Genomic DNA, 19,652 nt, shown 5'->3' on the forward strand with positions numbered 1-19,652 from the left:
TCTTAAGCAGAATGTCCTAGTATGTTCTAATATGTCTTTATATGAAGAAGAAAAATACTCATGACCTAGGGACAAGTTTACAGTTGGCTCTTAAGATATTAATTTCAGAAAGTCAGAACTTAGATCCTTTTTTAAAAATTATTTTAGGATGTTCTGACCCTCCACTTTGTTAGCATTTCTCATAAATCCAGCCATAAATAGGTGTAACTGCCCTGGAGTCTAGCTGCATCCTCTGGAATGAAGCAGCTGGACCAACAGCCCATCTGTTTGCCACATTCAGTTCTGAAGTTCTGCTTCTGAAAGATGTCTTCTCATGTTGTTGGCAGGAATTGAACACAATTCCTGTTTAAAACCCGACTTTTGAGCACTGAACGGATTTGGGGTAGGACCTCACACCTCTTATCTTCCTGTTGAGTGGCTTTAATGCATTTGTTCTCTTACTAGTTGTCTACACTTCTTGCTATTTCATGTAACCTGGTCCCTTGTGCCATTCTTAGCCATCAAATTACTTTTCAAATGACCTGGAAGATGCTGTCTTTTACTGGAGGAGGATCTCATCCCACTCAGGAAAAGCTGGATGCAGCCTGCATTCCAGGCTGGGAATTGCAGATTGTTTCTGTGATTGTGAATGTGCCCCTGGCTGGGGACATGGAGATGATTCAGATCATCCTTAAATCCTTGGAGAGATCCTGGGTATGCCCTTTCCCTGGTCAACCAGTACATTCCTCTGAAATTGCTGGATTTGGTACCGTTCCCAGTTGATACTTGGGCACAACATTATGTTTTGGATGTTGTTGGCTCAGCCTGGGCTGGTGACATGAGTCCAGAGGATGGGATATGGAGGAGCCATCAGCAGGATTTGAGTGTCCCTCCATCCAGTCCTTGGTGACGTGGAATTGCAGACGCCCACACTCACCCTTTTGCATTAACTCATTTCTCCTTAAGTCCTTGTTTAAGGAGTCATCTTCGTGTTAAACATTCACACACCACTTAAAACCTACTCAGTGTTTGATTTCGTTTACAATAACTAAAAGCAAACTTTTCGAATGGGAGGCAAAAAAATCACCAAATGTGCACTTATCCTTTTGGATACCGGTGCACAGACATTCCCAGGTACTCCTGTTGTGAAAGTATTAAGTATAATGGAAGTGGAAAATAAGGAAAACCCAGCACTCTCTGGGCTGATGGCTGGGGGAAGATGAGGAATTCTGTGATACTGATCTCTGTAGAACCATTTAAAATATTTAATTAGTTAAAATTCAGTTACTGAACACAAAGCACTTTGTACCTGAATTTTACAAGAAATCCCTTTATTACTGCAAAACAAAGAATATGTTCTTATTCCTCATACCTGGAATTATGAGAGCCTAACTGGACCAAATTTTAGATTAATTCTCTTAGTTATTTGATTTTTAGAGCCTCCATTTTCATAATAATTGAAGATATTTGAGGATTTCTAGCCACAAGTCTGTTTTCACTCCACGCAAGTTAACTGTAAATGGATTTTATTAACAATAACTATTTCTACCTCAAGTTTGTGCATTTATTTTTTGTGTTGCATACTGCAATCACTTTTTAAATGCCACTCAGCCCTACCTGTAACTGTTTCTCTCCTTTGAACTAAAAGGAAATAATAAACAATGGTACCAATAGTATTTAAAAATCCACATTTCACTTTATATTGGAAGTGTTCTGGGTGGTACTGGATGGAGAGAATAGGAAAATATTTTAACCTAGGAATGCAAATTCTGCTGGCTATACTCTGGAAACCATCTGGTCCAAAAGAAACTGAAGAAGAACACATTTAATGGAGATTGACCCATGGATTTGGAATTTTGGATTGGGGTGGAATGGCAGCACATGATGAGCAGTTGAAGGATAATCCCACAGTGATTTTAGGAAGCTGTTGACAGCTTCCCATAGATTTTGGTCTTGTCCTTTATTTGCCTTGCAAAGCTGGAGGACTCCACCCCACAGTGTGACAGTGCCAGCCCTAAACCCACCAGGCTCGTGGATCTGCTGCTTTGATTTTCACCTGGATTCAGCTGGAACTCGCAATTCCTGGGGCTAATGTTTTCCATGACATGGGAAGGACCACAGTCGGGCATACATGATGTTGTCAAAATGATAAATGGTAAGTGCAGGTAGTAGAGGGGCAGCTGCCAGGAGGACACAGCCCATCCTGGACCAGAATTAATTGGGGATGTGCAAAACTGCAAAACAAGCTGCCAAAGGTGGTCACATATTGACTGATCTTGGGAATCTGCAGGACCTGAGGCCATTGCAGGTCTAGTCCTTCATGTTCCATTTTTTCAAGCATTTATAGGCCTGTATTCTTATGTTGTATTCTTATGTTGTACATATTCTTTTAATTTTATTTGGTTAATTCTTGAAATGTTGACTTCAGCTCTCACTGTCTTCCCTTGCCTCTGCTGGGTGGCTGCAATATTCCTTCTTTTTTCCTTCTCTCAGTATTCCTTCTCATTTTATTGGTCTCTGTGTAACAGCTACAGTCACTCACTTATATGTTCTTAGAGCTTCTCCAGTGTTTGGCTGTTTAATAATAAAACAGAAAAGTGGAGAGTCAGTAGGAAATTCTTTGTCATCATCTCTGTGTGAACAGCCCAGGTAAAAGGAGCCTTTTTCCTGTCACATGATGCACTTTCACCCTTCAATAATAAATCAGCAAAGCATCTGGCTCCAAAATTAGACTCCTAAAATCCTCTGGCTTGTCCTCAGAGGCATTGGCTTCACTTATCTCTAATGGAAATGCCCACAAGTGATAACCAGGTGAGTGATAGCAGAAAGACTGATAGAGTTAGCCCTGATATACTGTATATTCCAATATGCTTATTTTTAAAATAAAATATTTTGGGGGCTGTCACACCCAGACTGACCTCGTGTCATGTGGTCAGGATGAAGCATTACACAGCTTTCATTGGTCCATGACACTGAGGTGTTCAGCAAGGAAGAGAAAAAGGGAAATAAAAGTTTTAACTGACATTGAAAGTAACTTTTTGGGATTGTATTCCAAATAGAACAGCTTAAAGAACGAGTTACTTCTTCTATTCTGAAATTTTCCACTTGGGAGGTGGGAAATCATTCCCACTCCACAGGTGCACGGGGACAGGTGTCCAGGTGTACCACACTGGGGAAACACAGAGGCATTTGTGAGAGATGGAAAAATACATGGAAAAAAGGGAATATGATGACATCAGGAGGCTTTCACTGGGAGAATTTTGAATTAACAAATTCCAGGGGCATGAAAGTAAAATGCGTGAAAGATCACAGAATCATTAAGGTTGGGAAACAGCTCTAGATCATCAAGTCCAAGATGAAAAAATTTTAAATGAATGATGACCAAGGTACAGATCAATATTTTTTTTTCCCTCATTCTTCAAAGAAGGACCAGTGATGGCCAAGATACTGCAAAAGGATAAATTCAGGGATTTTTCTCTGAGCATGGGGATATAGATAGTGTTGAAGGACAGAGCTTCGTGTGGTTCTGTAATCGTAAACGTCAAAGGTGGTAAAATTTGAACTGGAGATGGATAGGAAAATACTTGGTGTGATGAGGAATTTGACTCTTTCCATATTTTGTGCATTAGAAGAGAATAACATCAAAGAAACATCAGTAGGAGAGCTGGAGAGAGGAGAATGCTCAGGGGAAACATGTGAGGGTGAAAAAGCACTTTATGGAGCCACTAATGCAGAACCTGGTGTCAGGTCAAGTTATCTGGAAGCTGAGTACTGGATTATTGCAGCCATCCAAGGAAAAATCCATAGACTTTGTGCAGGAAGGAAAGGAAAGGGTTGACTTCAGAACTGTGGGAGGCAACAACAAGAAGAGCAAATTGGAGAAGCTGAGGGGGGAACATGTTGAAAACCAGGCAGAAAACATGAAAAAAGGGCCCAAAACAAGGTGTGGAGAAAATTTTATGTTTTCTTCCTGTCTGGAGGTTACTGAACGCTCAGTTCATTGGGCTGGAAACTTCTTTATGTGAAGGAGGAGAAGTGAAGAACAAGAAATGAGTTCTGTTGAGAGGTATCAACACCTTGGACTGGAGGATGCATCTTGGAAGGTGTCACAGAGGGAGCTGGGAGCAATTCCAGAGGAGTGGTGCAGTTGGAGTCCTTAAGAGGAGAGAGAGAATTAGTAGAGCTGCAGTAAACTACACCTTGGACAAAAGGCTTTAAGGCAGAAAGAGTGGACTTGTTCCTGCATATGAGATCCGCTCTTATTGGGTCCACTGCCTTTGGAGAACTATTTTGAGGGATAAAATAAGGCTGTTTGTCCCGTTAGCAAATTCTTGTCAGGAAAACATTTGGCTGCTCAAGAATATATTTGTTTTTACTGCCTTAACTTTCACTAAGAGTAATGAAGGAATAGTTAAAATAGTTAATCTCTACTGGAATTTTATATATAGTTTTAGTATTGCTGAAGTCCCCTGTTGTCAATACATACATTTTTTGAAGGAAAACTAATTAAAAGCTAGGCATTTAATAGTGACTGCTGCAGTGATGTAGCCTTTCAGAGTTAATTCCACTGTCAATAATTTCCATGAGATCTTTTTGTTCCCTTGTTGATGCCTGATGGTCTTTCAGTAAAGGCAAAGCAACACATTAGAGTTTGCTGTCAAGTGCACAAAGAAAAGAAATAGAAAGATTATACATAGTTTTTTTCCCAAGTTGGCCCTGTCATGAGGATGCAAGATGCAAATGGAAACGAGAGAGTGTGCAATATTTTGATGCAAAAATGTGATTTTAAAGTTAATGGTATTTCTTCTGGAATTAGGAGGCTACTGGGAAAAACTGATGGGTCTGTTACAGTCATTGCAAACAAGATAAGGGGAACTTTGGGTAGATGTCTGACATCTGAAGGGCAGAGAATGAACCTGTTTTTAAAAAAAAATATCACTAGGTAAGGTCACCCAATCTCTGACAGAAAAGAACCTTTAGAAACAGAGAGGAACCAGAGAGAATAGTGAGAAGGAATTGTTCCCTGTGAGGGTGGTGAGTCCCTGGCACAGGTTCCCCAGAGAAACTGTGGCTGCCCCATGATCCCTGGAAGTGTCCAAGACCAGGATGGACAGGGCTTGGAGCAACCTGGGATGGTGGAAGGTGTCCCTGCCCACAGGAGGGTATGGAACAGAATGGTCTTTAGTGTCCCTTCTTACCCAAACCATTCTATGATCCTGTGAACTTCTGAAACTCTCTATTGAATAAACTTAGAAAATTAAATGCTTCAGGAAGGTTTATTCCCTCAGAATATTCTATTTAGCTCATTAATGTAATGCATGTATTTTAAAAAGTTGGCATTTTGCCTTGGCAAATAGCTTGAAGATAAAGTTTATTCTTGTAATTTTCCTCACATGAATTCTTGTCATTTAGAATATCTTGAATGAAGTTCCAAATATAAATTTCTATCCTTTAAGTCTTGCAACACATCAGAAAATTTCCCACCAGAGTTGACTGTTAATGCTGAGCCATTTCTGCTCTGAGTGCCACAAGAACTTGAGCTGTTGAATTAACAGATGACATCATTGGATCTACGGATGTGGGGAGCTTTTTTGTGTATGAGCTGGGATCCGATTTCTTATTAATTTTCAGCTGATTTTTTAATAATGGTGGAAGTGAGAAGACTGGTTATTTTCAAGCTGGAGTTCAGATAAAGTTAAAATGTGTGTGACTTCTGGGTGTGATCTTAATTCAAATCTATACGTCTCCTGCTCCTGGCACCTTCCCATGATTCTGGGGAGGAGAGAATGAAAACACATTATTTGAAGGAGTATTTGGTGCTTATTAAAATTACACATACGCCCGCCTTCCAAAGAGTCTTGATTTACTGCAGGTTGTTCATGTGTCGCATGCGGACATTTTTAGCGAGCAGATTTCTTATCCCTGCGAGAACAGGGAATGGCTTCCAGTGCTCCACGATCCGGGAGCACAAACGTTGCATCCATTGTAAAAGGTAGGGAACCATGAAATCTATAAAGCCGATTTGGCAGGAGCAGTGGCTGTTGGTGCCAAGATTTGGTTACTGACCCACAGTTTCCTGTTTGGAAATCTATTAATTGATTCGCAAAGAGCATCTTTTTGGAAAACAAGGATTCAGACAGGCTGGCACAGGCTGGAGCTCCGCCAAGACTGCTCGGGAAGGTTGCCATGCTGGGAGCGAGCGAGCGAGAGAGCGAGAGAGCGAGCGAGGCGAGGGAAGAAAAAAAGGCAAGACTTGGCACGGCTCAGTCAAATCAGCTTCTTTTGTCTGCTGTCTCGGCTTGAGCTTCGCGAAAGAAAACCGTCCTGGGGTACAGAAAAACTCACAACTTTTTTTTTTGGTTTTCAAACTTCCGTCGCTTTTTAAGTCTCTTGGGCTCTTGGGAAGTGGTGGTGACATTAAATGACGTCCAGTTAGCAGTGAGCAGAGAAATAAAAGCTTTTAATGAAGCCTTCACAATGTCAGTTTGTACATATGGGAAATACGATATTTGGTGATTTTTTTTTTTCCTATGTCTGATTAAATTGTAAGGGAGCCGAGTAACTTGGAAGATTACAGAGGGAATGTGTAAATAAAAGGGAGAATTTTCAATTTTTTGCAGCAAAACAAAAACTTTTCATCGACACAAACATGTTTTAAAACCGAACCTGACCTCCTTCGGAATACGTTCGGAACGGGAATTCCAGTGTTTCTCTCGACAGAAACGAACTTTTAATGGAACCTCCTTAAAGATTTCATCTGACCCAGCAGTGAAGTAAGAGTAGAGAGAAAGTTGTGACTTCAATAGAAAAGTGAGTATGTTCTTAAAGCCACAACGTTTGTTTTTGCTGCTTCGTGCTGTCCTGGCTCCATGTCCCAGCCTTTAGGGACAAACCTGAAGACCCAGCAGGACATGCCGAAGACACCCAGGCTATGCCTGAAGGGCAAAATCAGAGCATGGTTATTCTGCTCCTGCTCTCAAGCATTCCCTTCAGTGCATCTTCCTAGAGAGCCTCTGAAATAGCTGAATTTTCTACTTTTAGAAGCAACAAGAGATGGAAAAATATCAGCTGCTGCCAAGTGAGGGATGTTTGAAGATGACACAGTTGATGGCACTGGATACGGAAACTTCAGTTTGTAGTTACAGGACCTGTTTGCTGCAAACAGTGAAAAAATCTGCTCTTTTCTCAGGAATTAAAAGAAAAAATCAGTGACAGCTGAAGCGTGGACGCTTTACGATTTCAATAAAATGAAGGACCTAAAAGTCCATTGTTTTCTCCAAAGGTGCCTGGTTTTTCAGGGAGAGAGGTACCTGCCTTCTGATTTCCTGGGAGCAAATATGATCACACTGCATATTAGGCCTGGATGTGCTGGGATTATCCTCCTGCTTCTGTGACAATCAGCATTATTATTTCAGGGAGTAACTGTGAACAGTAGATTTTTATGGATCGGCTTCGCTTGGAGTAAGTATTACCCTGTCCTTAAAAGCTGGATTGTTCAGCCTGAGATGTGCAATTCCTGGCATGCTGCACAAGTACATTTCCCTCATTCTTCCCTGCTGAAGGGAAGAAACAACGTTAATGGAAAGGTTTTTAATAGGAATGTGTTTGTGTTTTAACTGTGGCATTTGGATTATGAGACTGCTGAAATTAACTGGTCTTTTTGATGATGTCAAAAATTTGGGTTACTTAATATTACATTAAATTGGTTTCTTAGCAAGATCTGTCTGAATTTTTACTACATCAGTGAGCCTTTTGAAAGATGCTGTAGTTAAATAGTGGGTAAGATGCTGTTGTGATTAATATTTGGTTCACTGAAACATTTAATAGGGTTTCTTAGGGAGCTTTGAAGAAAAAATTCTATTATTCTGTCTGTCTAAATCCTTAAAATATACCCTCAGCAGCTCTGTGTGGGAATAGGTATGCCGTGGGGGATTTCAAATGGATCCTGGGTGGAAGGGGAGTGTTTGGAGGAGTTGAGTTCTGCTCTCTGTGTGGTTCTTGTCTGTTGTTCCTGCGCAGGCATTGCCATGGGATGTGCTTGGGGACACAGGGATGTGCTGGGCTGAGTCTGTATCACAACAGTGCCCTAAGTCTGTCTGTCCATGGGGAATTCTGGAAGGAATTCCCATTATTTCTCAGCAATCCTGTGCAGTCTCAAAGCATTTGCTGTTTTCTTTAGTCGTGGCATTCCAAAACAAATCTCTACTGGGTGCCCCTATTGAAACTCAGAAAACAACAGAAAACATTTATGGTGCTGCCTCTAAGGGAAATATTAAAATGACCATTACATTTCTAAGTGATACATTAAAATAACCATATTTCTCTCCCAAGTACCTACATAATTTCATAAATTCAGGTATTAAACATGATCAACGTGTGGGTGCTTGCAGTGCATTTATAAAGACAAATATTTGTACAAATACTTCAACATCTGTGGACACTAAAGTTATTTTGAAGCGGTTCCTACAACGTTGGAAACAATGTTTGTCTCTGAAATATCTTGTCAGTACATTTTGGGTTCCTAAATGAGATACACACCACTGCACATTTCTTTTGGCCTACATAATAAAATATTTTTCTTCCTGCTAAACTCTCTGATTTTGAAAGTTCATTAAAGTGCTAATTTTTTGGAAAATATCCCAGCTTGGCAATTTAAAAATGAAATTGGAATTGCAAGGTTTAAATGGTTGGAACCTGAACGTTGGTTGGATTGCATGCAAATGGAATTTCTGGTGTAATTTGACATGGTTTATTGTATTTATGTATTTTCTTTATCAGCTGGACTTTTCTGGATACTTTAATCTGATTATTCATTGCCACCATTCATCTATGATCTTTAATTATTGGATAGGTTTAATAACTTCATAAATTAACAATTTGTATTTAATTCTTAATGAATCATTGCTATCTGTTTTAGATTGGATTGTACAGTTCCTTAACGTGGCATATTTCAGTGTGGAGGTGAGGTTTGGTGGTTGGGTTTTAACTTCCTTTTTTGTTATTAAACCACAGATAGTATTTCACATTAGAGCATCACGTTTGATACTGTGATGGGCCAATGTCTGATTTCACTTGTGGTGATTAATAGGACATAAACCAAGGTTTGCTCTGCTGTTTTAATTATTGTCAAAGTAGTTTGAGATTAAAATGGACCTGGAATGGGCTTAGTTTGTGCCTTTTATATTGATATATCAAAGCATTTTAAAAATGAATGCTTACTCTGAACCCCTGTGGTTATTGGACAAGGAAGAGATGAGCAGTTCTCAGTATGACTGTGTATTCTCCCTACATATGGTTGTATGTCAACAATACAAATGTTAAAATGCAGTTTATAGAGGTTTTGGATGTTATTTTGAATTCCTATAGCCATGGGAGATTATCTTGAGATTCTGCATATGGTAGAACTCCATGTGCTGAGGTGTCCTCAGTATCTATAACAATATTTAAAAAAAAAAAAAAAGTTATATTTGATATAAATATTTTAAGGCTCCTTCCATTTGCCATTTATTCTTTACCATTAATCCAGAGCAGTTGCTTATTTTGTAGTACACCATTTCAAGGTGTTTTTTCTTGGCACAGTGGGATTGACTTGGGTGGAATTCCACTTCTTTATTCCATATAAGCCACAGTTTTTATCCATGCCACAAAAACTCTGAGCAAAGTCAATATTATTTTGTCCACTGTAACTCTTAAAATATCATTTAAGTGAGTTGAGTAACTTCTGTAGTCATTGTGAAGGAATGGGCACCTTTAGGAGGTGATAGGGAGGTTGTACCTTCAGGCTGGTGAGTCATTCTCTTTATTGACCATAAATAATTGGAAAATAGAAGAAAAAATGGTAATAATAACAATAATAATTAGCAATTAATAACAATATTAATTTGTAGTATTTTTAAGTTATATTGTCATTTATTAATAGATGAGGAATAGCTCTCAGTTGTTTAGGATCTGATTTATTCTGATTATTTTCTTAATGAAATTGTTGTAGAAATAATAGAAGCTTGTACTGTTAATAATTATGCACATCCATATTTTTCCTATTTTTCTCTATAAATAAGTTATGCCTAGTGTACATCTGTTCCTCTGAGTCACCAGAGCAGTTTTTCCATATTTATTTGATGCTATAGAATTGAAAAGTTTTTAGGGATAAATTATAGGTCATGCAAAAAAAATTCCTATTATTGTATTTTCTTTACATTTGTTTAATCACCTATCTTTGCTGTGTTTGCCAGGATCAAGCAGAGTCTTGGTGTCATCTTTTCTCCTGTTTGCTGCTGACCTCTTCAGCCTGTGTCAAATTTTGGTTTGTCTAAAGTTACAACCTTTGTACTGTCAAATTCTGTGGTTTTAAACCAGGAAATGCACAGTGTTTGCAGCACTGTTTGCTCTGTGTGCTCTTACCTTGTTAATCAACAAATTAATAGGAGAGAAATAGGGAATATCCAATCCCTGTTCTTCAGCAGGGACACCTTCCACTATCCCAGGTTGCTCCAAGCCCCCTCCAGCCTGGCCTTGGACACTTCCAGGGATGGGACATCCGCCACCTCCCTGGACAGCTGGTCCATGACTGATGATTCAGACACTTTCAGATCCACGGTTTAGGAATTAATCAGATCCCAAGAAAAGTGTCTCCCTCATACGGACACAACACTTTTACTGAATGCCAGAGGAAACTGGAATGGTTTGGTTGAGTTCACTAAACTACAATGAAAAGATCTTCCATATAAATTAATAGTAAAAGGATAAGAGAAGAAGCATGAAAAAAAAACCCATTGTTTTTTCCTCTGCTAAATTGCATCAAAGTGGAGAATTTCTTTGACCGTCTTCTTGGATTTTGCATGTAAGAGTTCCTGCTTTTTTCCTGACACATAACAAGGGTTTATAATTCTCCAAATGCAAGCTTTGGATTTCAGCACTGAGAAGTTTCCATTGTATTGATTTTTCCATGCAAACCTTCATCCCTTTCACACCTCAGCACAGATCCAGAGCTTTGCTCCAGGAAAGGTTTCTGTGTGGTTTTGTTTTGGAAGCCCCACAGCTGTGTTTTTTCCAGTCCTACAGATAGGAATAGGAATAAAGGCTATTTCTTTCTTTTATGCACAGCAAATAAAACCTAAGAGCTCTACAGACAGTACAGTGTTAATCAGGATGATTCAAATTTTTGTTTTACACAGACAGTGATTTTGGTAATAAAAATTCCATCCCAGATTAAAGCACCTGCAGAGACTGTAGAGAGGACAGACTGCAAGAAAATGTGTAGGTTCAGGAGGAGCATACTCAGAAAAATCTCAATTTGTTTTGACCTGTATTGGTAGAAATGGTTGAACATGGTAGTTTGGGATGTTTTGCACTGAACTGTAGGTGGTATCCACTGATAAAATCTCCTCCAGGGCGTTTGTAACCTCCTCTTGTTTCTGGCAGTTTTCCCATTTCCAAGACCAGCCTGGTGTTTGCCCATGAGTTTCCATTATAATCTGTTCCCAGCTAGAGAGGGTTGCATTGCTCTGTCCTTGGCTGTGAATTGTTTGTTCACTGTCCATTTTCTTTCTGAAAAAGAAAGGTGGGAAGGCAGGAAGGACTTCAAGGAAAGAGAGGATCTCTTCTTTACTTAGTTAAGGCTTGTTACTTTCATTGACATGATGGAATCATGGAGTGAGGAATCTTCTGGGTTAAAAGGGACCCTAAACTCATCCAGTGCCACCCCTGCTGTGGGCAGGGACACCTTCCACCATCCCAGGTTGCTCCAATCCCCATCCAGCCTGGCCTTGGACACTGCCAGGGATCCAGGGGCAGCCACGGCTTCTCTGGGCACCCTGTGCCAGGGCCTCCCCACCCTCACAGGGAGCAATTCCTTCCCTCTATTTAATCTAAATCCACCATTTTTTGGTTTAAAGCCATTCCTACTTGTCCTAATGGCTTTATTACCTACCTTTTACATGGCTTTTGTTTATATCTGTGGCTTTATATTTATATTTTATAAGTCTTTCCATTAATTGTTTGCAGTTGTGATGTTATTTCAAGGGCTTGAGATATTTTGTTCTGCTGCCATTACACTTCTGGCTCTACTTTTCTGTTTTTGTGCACCTAGTGTAAAAACTTCATATAAATGAGTTTTTGTAATATCTGCTGTGTTTATTTTTTTTAAGCCATGATTAAACTGGTAAACTCATTGTGTTGGTATAGTTTTGCATTTAAGATACATTCTGCTGTTGCAATAAACCCCATTGTCCCAGTATAATGCTTTTCCTTTCTTATGGATTCATGCTGTAGAACATAATTCTTTCTCTTTGGTAGAAATTCATCCAAAAAGGAACTATTAAAAGCCAATATATTTGTAGTGAATGAAGCAGTTTTAGCAGAGAGGACAATGTGATTCTGCAACACTAGCTCACTGTCTCGTCTTGAAAATTGCTCTGGTGCAGGAGACTGTTGTGGCATTTATTTTTATAGTTGGGAAACATTATTCTTGTTATTTAATTCAGCTGCTGACATAATGAGTGCTTGACTGTAATGAATATTTGATGTGTTTATGCTAATGTAAAGGCCCAACTATTGCCAGTTCTCTCCAACCTTTCTAACTTTTTAGACAACAATTTTAAGAGTGATGCACTTTGCCCAATGTGTCTTGATGGAAAGGGAGAATATTTTTATGGATTCTCAATTAACAGTTTTCAAATTCATTTTCTTGCGGCCTTAGCTGTTATTCTGTAAGACTTTAACTTGAAATGGTCTCTTTAGACTCCCATGAGAGAATTGGGCCAGGATCAGGATGTGCAGTGTACATATGTGGGACTCATTACTCCTGTTTTCCCTCAGAGTCAGCAGCCAGAGCTGTGCACTTCTAGGGAGATTTGGTCATTATCTAATTCCAAGCTATTGGAGTTGCAGGTGGAATAGTTCCCAGTAAAACACAGAATTTTCTAAATAATTTTCTCCTAAAAGCAGCATAAAAAGACACAGACATGTTTGAAAGGTTTGAGACAAGAGGACAAAGATGTTCCAGGGGCTGGAGCCCCTCTGCTCTGGAGCCAGGCTGGGAGAGCTGGAGGTGCTCCCCTGGAGAAGAGAAGGATCCAGGGAGAACTCAGAGCTCCTTCCAGAGCCTAAAGGGGCTCCAGGAGAGCTGGAGAGGGGCTTGGGACAAGGGATGGAGGGACAGGACCCAGGGAATGGCTTTAAACTGCCAGAGGGCAGGGATAGAAGGGATATTGAGAAGGAATTGTTCCTGTGAGGGTGCTGAGGCCCTGGCACAGGGTGCCTAGAGAAGCTGTGGCTGCCCCTGGATCCCTGGAATTGTCCAAGGCCAGGCTGGATGGGGTTTGGAGCAGCCTGTGATAATGGAAGGTGTCCCTGCTCATGGCAGGGGGTGGGACTTTAGAGTCTCTCCTGACCCACACCATTCTAGGATTTTTTTCAAATCCTGCACCCACCTGTGCCAACCAACAGCATCTCTGGATTTATGACCTTGTAGTGCCACAAAGTTCACAATACTCTGATCACTCTTTGTGAACTTTAAGGGTTTTTTTTTACACTACTTTTTTACTTTAAAAAAGCGAAGTTTTTTTCTGTGCTCTATTGTCCTTTTTCTACATGAATCTTGTGTGTCCCTTGCATGACAAATGTCCTCACAATTGTCATTATCTCAGTGCTCCTGACTGCAGACCTCATCTTTGAGCTGTCTGTGAAATGTGGAGAATTTGCCTGTGGTATTTCCTCTCATCTGTTCCATGCTCTGGGATCAGGCACAATCCCACTGGCAGGAATTTTGCCTGATATTACTGGAAAACATTCCTGACCGTGTCTCATTGTGAAAGGGCACAGCTCTGTGCCCTGGAGTGGCCAGGCTTGGATTTACTTTGTGGCTTCCTTTGCAAGGAGCTCATTGAAATAAATCTTTTGGGTATTCAGCAGCCAAAGGTAGTTTGAAAATGAAAAAAAAAAATTAACATAATGAGATAGTGAGAAAAATGCAAAAAACGACAGAAGTAGGAGGAAGGAAACCAAGTAAAGAAAGGGGGGATGAGAAAAATGCTTTTAGGTGAAGTCTTGCCAAGAAGTGACTCCAGACAAGTTTTCATGGTCACTTTTCTTTTGCTATTAGGAACAGAAATCAGTTGGTTATGCAGATTTCTTTTACTCTGCAGCATCTATTTTCCTTGCCCTCCGTGCTTTGTAGTAAATGATCAACCTCTTGTGCTGGCAGGGAAAGAGAGTTTTACCTTTGTCCTGTGTTCCTGGGGTATGAGGGAACAGAGCCAATGAAATTAATTTAATTTTGGACAGCATATTAAGACTCAGTAATCCTATTGTATTACAGCTGCATGTCAGTTAAAGCTATTTGCACACTCTACTTGCTTGGATTTTTTTAGCATATTTGGATTTTTCTTTATGTTCAAGAATTGTTTTTTCCTTTGCTTTTGAGTAACTGCAATGTCCTTATGTGCATTTTAAAAAAATATTCTTAGCTTACTGGTGTGTTTTATTAAACCTAATCTTTCAGATAGAATATTTTGTTTAAGGATTAGAGGGGTGTGTATGCATCTATACAATATGCTTATGTGTGTGTGTGTGTATATATATATATATATATATATATATATATAGTGAAAGACTTTTTGCTCATGTGCTTCTTTGAGGTAATTAAACCATTTACATTTTTGCCTTATAATCAGGTATCGTAAAGTTGTTTAAAGATTTTTTTGTTTTTCGCATAAATTTTCCAAATATTCTGGTATTCAACTCAGTTTGTACACCTGCTTCAGTTTGACTTTGTGGGTGATATTTAGACCAAAAACTCTGTAATTATTTACTATCAAGTAATTCCAATTTCATTTGTAATAGTTAAAAATAAACCAAGGAAATGTGTAAAGTCCTTGTCTGCCCACCCTGTAGTGAAGCATTTCCTTAAAAGCCTGTGGTAGGAGCAGGAGTTTCTCATGTTGCCTCAAATTCACCATTTTTCTTTTCCAAGTCATTTTTATGTGTAAAAAGTTCATCGATTTAGGCAGTGAATACAGTTATTAGATTTAAAAAGTGCCTTTGAGCTTCAGGCTGACTTTTGTTTAATGCTACAATGAGGGACATGCTGACCCTTCACTGCCTTTCTGAGGGACATGTGAATATGAAATCTGTCATTTGCCCATCTCAGGATGAGACCGGGAGGCTTGTGTGGCCCAAAAGTCAAAATACCTGATGGAAAACTTGGAGTGCACTTCCTGTGATCCTTAAACCATTAATAAACTGAAAGGCAGGACCTCCACTGGTCTTTCTGCTGCCTTGAAGGCACCTGCACAATTTGCTTCATTTGGGATTTCTGCTGGAGCCACCTGAGTTTTCTCCTGCCACTTTCTGTCCAGATGGGGTCTTTTGTATTCCTGGATCAGACACTCACATCTCATAATTCTTGTCCTTACAGATCCTCTAGAAATGGCAGCGGTATGGAAAATTCCTTCCTGTTACTAGGAAGCTGTGAGGCCAGCTTAGAGATTATGGAGAAATTCTTCCTTGTGAGGGTGGGGAGGTTGCCCAGAGAAGCTGTGGCTGGCCCTGGATCCCTGGAAGTGTCCAAGGACAGGCTGGATGGGGCTTGGATCAGCCTGGGACAGTGGAAGTGGAAGGTGCCCAGAGCAGGGGATGGGGTTGCATGAGGTTTAAGATGCCTTTCCAGCCAAACCATTCCATGATTCCATGATGCTCCACCCCAAAGAGAGACCCCACAGATGCTGCAGTTACAGAAGGGAGAACTGAGACATTCAACACAGTCGATGAAAATGTTCCCACCTTTTCCTGCAAATGAACCCCACTTGCTGTATTAAAAAAAATCCCAGAACCTGGCTCCTCAATGAGAAAATAAATGATACAAGAAAGGCTTTTTCCTCACTCCTGTGGGTGCTCAGGAAAGGACTTTAAACTTCTTGTCAGAGTTGCAGAGCTAAAGATACACTTGAAAATAATTCTTTGTATGGATCACCTGCAGATCTGATATTCCAGGCTGTGATTCCTAGTTTGGGAATCACAATTTGGGAGCAGTTAGAGGAATATCCTTCTCCAGTAACTCAGTATAATGTGCAATGGCTTTAGTATTGATGGAAAGGCTCCCTTAGATTATCCTTTAAATTGTTTTATTCATAACCTATGAATACTGCTTAGCACTTTCAGATAAAATTTGCTTTATATAAAATTGAAGAGCCGGGAGAAAATGTTCTGTGTCGTTAACTCTGTTTTGGCTGAGTCGAAACTTGCACCTCACAGGCTGTAGTGGGATTGGACTGGAATGGTGGGACTTGAGCGTTTGCTATCCCCACACAGCCTCTGTCTGAATTACATAAAACTTGAGCTTTTAAAAATTTGTTTTGTTTGCCAGTAAATGAAATTAAACCCTTCTTCTCCCCTTCCAACCTGGGAAGTGTCACCTTCTTTATCTGATGATTTTTTTGGTCAAGCAGTTGCAAATTCCAAAGTCCCAGTGCCTTTAATGGAATGGCTTAAGTTTAAGTGGTCATAAAGATGATTAAAGGTATTTTGTGTAGTTCAGACATTGTTAAACCAAGCTGTCATTTTGTCATTGGTGTCAGCAGCTATTCCAAAAAGACATTCCTGAAGCAGTTGGAACCCTGTTAGTTCCATGTCTTAGGCAGCAGGAACAGGCTTCCAGTGCTTCCCAGATTTAATTTCTGCGCTGTGACAAAATATTTGACGCACATATGTTGAAAGTGGCTTTCACAGCCTGTATTTGGGCTTTGATTTTATTGGAAGGTGTGTGAGACTGCTCCTTTGGAAAATTAGGCTCCTCTAATTACGTAGGTAACATATTTTAAAATGTTAGAGTCTGCCTATGAATCATTTCTCTCCCATTATTAGAGGTGACATTTCCATTTAATTTCCCAGTGGGATTCCATTTAATGTTTTCAAAACAACATCAGTCGAAATCATATTTGTTTTGGTTGTTTGCCTTTACAAAGAAATTTTTATGAAAGGAATTGCAAAGTTTTTCAAATGGAAGAAAGAAGAGCTTTTAGACAGGAAACATTTGTAAAACTTCCACTTGTTATTTTCTTTCAAATTCGGTACCTTGAATAGATGTCAGACTCGTGAGGCAGCTGGGACATGTCTAAATATTCTCAGAAACCAAGGATTTGGGAGTCTGCTGAATTTTCTTATTTTGATTCTGTTCTCATTCAGTGAATTGTGCCTATTTAGTGCTGTGAATGGAGCTGGTGCTTTGCTTTTAATTCACATGTGAAGAGTTTAGTCCATCCTTGGGGTATTCAGAGCATCTGACCAGGAATATTTTCTTCAGCTGGTATGTTGAATTTCGGTTACATTACTGGTCTGATGGGGTGTACACAGGCTGTTCTGGATATGCCTGTTCTAAAGAAAAGTGATTTTTGATCCTGAGCACACGTGGCGCAGCCTGGAGTTGTCACACAGGTCAAGGCAAGGTTCAGCCAAGGGGACAAGAGTCTGTGTTCTCAAAAAAGATCTTATTTTTTGTATAGGACAAAGGCTAATTGTGGCTTGAAGTTTTATGAGCCATCACTAATAAGATTCTGAGAGATATTCGAGTCTCTGCCTTGTTTTGGTGTGGGTGTATCAAATATAAAGTGAAACTGAAATGTTACAAAAATTGTAAATAAAGAAAAATGCTTCTGCTTTTGGGAGAGTGTGAAAAGGGAGGGAACAAGCAGAGAGGGGAAACAACATGTGAAGAATAAGAGAGACATAAAATCTTAGTATGCTGCTTATTAATAGGATTTATTGCTGCTATTTGTAATAACCCTGATTGAAAGCATTTCTTTCACGTTGTGTGCTTGGTATTTCCCAGGAAATTAGAAGAAAACATTAAATGTGTTGCTTTCTGCCCCACATCTCCTTTCCCTTCCCCTGATCTTTTTTACTTGGGAGGTTTTAAACATTTATGGGGGAAAACCATTTTAAAAAGGGCATGTAGCACCAAGGTAATAATCACAGAGCTGTGCTGCTTTATGGGGCAATAATCCAGTTGCCTTGTTTGAAAAAGCTACTTGGCCTTCATTCTCCAAGGCTTTTCCTTAGGGAATGGGGCTGGATTATTGCCTTGTAAAACAGTGCTGCATCCCTCTTGCTGATTAATTATAAATCTCTGCTCATGGAGTACTTTCTGGTTTACAGCATCCCCATTCCTTTCCTTCATGGCTTTGTCCTGCTTTCTGAGAATTCACAAATAAAAGCTGAGTTTTTCTCAATTTGTGGCACTTGAACGTTAATCTCCAGTCTGGGAGTTCTTCTATGAGCATGTTACACATTTATTTTCTCCAAATAAAGGGGAAGCACAGTTTACTCAACTTTCTACCACATATCCACTTTTCTGCAGCCACTGATATGTATAAAGCTGCAATAAATAAATGTTAGCAAGGAACTCGAGTGGTACCACTTACTTGAATTTCCTGAACCTCCGTAGGTTAGAGCTGGGAATGTGGGCTGATAGCTCATGGTGCCACCATCAAGCTATTGTCATTGTTAGCACTAAGATGGGTGTTGAACCCCTTAAATACTGTTGATTGATCTTTTTGGGCTCTTCCATAAATTTTTTAAGTCTTTTTCCTCTTCTTGAGACTTTCTGCGAGTGGGAAGGAGCTGTCCAGAAATACCTGAAATAACAAGGAGCCAGACACAGCCATGCTCAGGTGGTTGCTGGCAGGACATTTTCCAAACTCCAGGTAAGCTGGCAGGGCAGTCAGGTTGAAGTGTTGCCAAGCACAGTTCCAAATTGATAGACCCTGTCCAAATTGGAAGATTTTGGGATTTGTAACATCACCTGTAATTTGTGTGCTGAAGAGGAGTGTGAATAATGTTCTGATGTCTTTTTTGAGGGGTGTTTGCTCAGTGTACAATGAGGGAATGGGTATTTTTGGATGTCATATTTATGATTTGTGCTTGGCAAAGTGGCCATCACCATTCCTGATTTATTTATGTATCAGCCTCCATACAATGGGCACTATGCTTGAAAATAATTTGGAAGCTGAAGCTGTTGTGTGTCACGAGCAGCTTCCTGAGCTGTGTTTGATACGGAGGATTTATCACACCTCCAGCTCTACATCAGTGATGATTATCAGTTGTTTTCTTGATGAACAGCAAAACCATGACAGGGAAAGGCGTGATTGCATTAAGGAAAATAGTCTTCATAGTCAGAGTGTGAATCACCAGCCTTGGAGAATTCAAAATCTTGATTGGAGGTGACCCTGAGCAGTTGGATTGAATGTTGGATTTGTTCCACTGTGAGCAGGGGTTTGGGCTCCATGCTGTCGTGATAGGTAAAAGAATTATAAAAGAAAGGCCTCATAAAACCAGGCCTTGCTCTGCTAGATTACAAGCTAGCCTGTCACTTCTTCTAAGTGCAGCTAAGCAGCTAGCTAAGTTCCCATGTGAAAATATCTTGAGAAGGAGAATCCGTTTGCAAAACAATCTGTTCTTGGGGAGAAAAATAAATGGCACCTACATAAACAAAAGATCTATCCCATGAGAATCAGCGAAGAAAAATCTGTAAACAATTTAAGAATAGAGAGATTTGGTGGACAAGTAAAATACCTTTTACTAACCAACAGAGTAATTGGCAAGAAAGCTGCTAACCAATTGGTGTTGCACACAGGGTCTGTGAAAACTGTATAAAAGTGAGTTATGTGAGTAAAGAACGG

General features: G+C 39.9%; 2 protein-coding genes across 3 annotated transcripts in view; both read left to right on the forward strand.

Moving 5' to 3' along the window:
• The window catches only part of LOC137470132 (serine protease 55-like), a 371,058-nt gene that overhangs the window by 134,717 nt on the left and 216,689 nt on the right, over positions 1 to 19,652 (forward strand). The window lies entirely within an intron of this gene.
• Positions 1 to 19,652, forward strand: part of MSRA (methionine sulfoxide reductase A) — a 227,574-nt gene that overhangs the window by 9,587 nt on the left and 198,335 nt on the right. Inside the window, exon 1 of one of the 2 annotated variants that reach the window (XM_068183174.1) lies at positions 5,903 to 7,440. The exons of the other annotated variant lie outside the window; for it this stretch is intronic. The gene's annotated coding sequence lies outside the window, so the exon portion shown is untranslated. Of the gene's footprint in view, positions 1 to 5,902; positions 7,441 to 19,652 lie in introns of those variants that run through there. 2 annotated transcript variants of the gene reach the window in all.

This window comes from Anomalospiza imberbis, chromosome 3, assembly GCF_031753505.1.
Source record: "Anomalospiza imberbis isolate Cuckoo-Finch-1a 21T00152 chromosome 3, ASM3175350v1, whole genome shotgun sequence".
NCBI classification, from domain to species: domain Eukaryota; kingdom Metazoa; phylum Chordata; class Aves; order Passeriformes; family Viduidae; genus Anomalospiza; species Anomalospiza imberbis.